The sequence below is a fragment of the Oreochromis aureus genome, unplaced genomic scaffold, assembly GCF_013358895.1.
Source record: "Oreochromis aureus strain Israel breed Guangdong unplaced genomic scaffold, ZZ_aureus HiC_scaffold_380, whole genome shotgun sequence".
Taxonomy (NCBI): Eukaryota; Metazoa; Chordata; class Actinopteri; order Cichliformes; family Cichlidae; genus Oreochromis; species Oreochromis aureus.
The window spans coordinates 9467-10000 of record NW_024108928.1 but is presented as its reverse complement, the minus strand read 5'-3'; the positions used below and the strand labels follow the sequence as shown (position 1 = coordinate 10000).

At 71.2% G+C, this 534-nt stretch overlaps 1 pseudogene; it reads right to left on the bottom strand.

The window, feature by feature from the left end:
* Window positions 1-385: 385 nt before the first annotated feature.
* LOC120437053 lies at window positions 386-534 on the bottom strand (annotated as a pseudogene).

Below are 534 nucleotides of genomic sequence, written 5' to 3'. Positions count from 1 at the left end.
CCCGGACGCGGGCGAGTGGCGGCGAGCTCCGGAGAGGCCGGCAGCCCTCTCGACCCGTGGCAACCCCCGAGCCACCCGCTGAGCGATCCTCGTCCGCCGGGCCCTTGGGCGCACGAGCGACGCGGTCAGCGCGGGAGACGGGTGAACGCCCATCGGCAGCCGCGCCCGCTGGTGCGGGCTCGACGGGAGAGGCCCTCTCGACCGGGTCGGGATGGAGTGGCAGAGGGGCGGAGAGCTCACGGGCAGGAGGGTGCGGTTCCCAGGCAGGCACCACACGCCGCACCGGGCACCCCGGGCGGTTCGCGCTGGGGGACGGCAGTGCCCAAGGCCGCCCGCGACTGCCCCAGCCGCTGGAGACGCCGGAGGTCTCCGATTGATTGCAAAGCGACGCCAGACAGGCGTAGCCCCGGAGGAACCCCGGGCCGCAAGGTGCGCTCAAGTGTCGATGATCAATGTGTCCTGCACCACATTAGTTCTCGCAGCTAGCCATGCTCTTCATCGACGCACGAGCCGAGTGATCCACCGCTAAGAGTC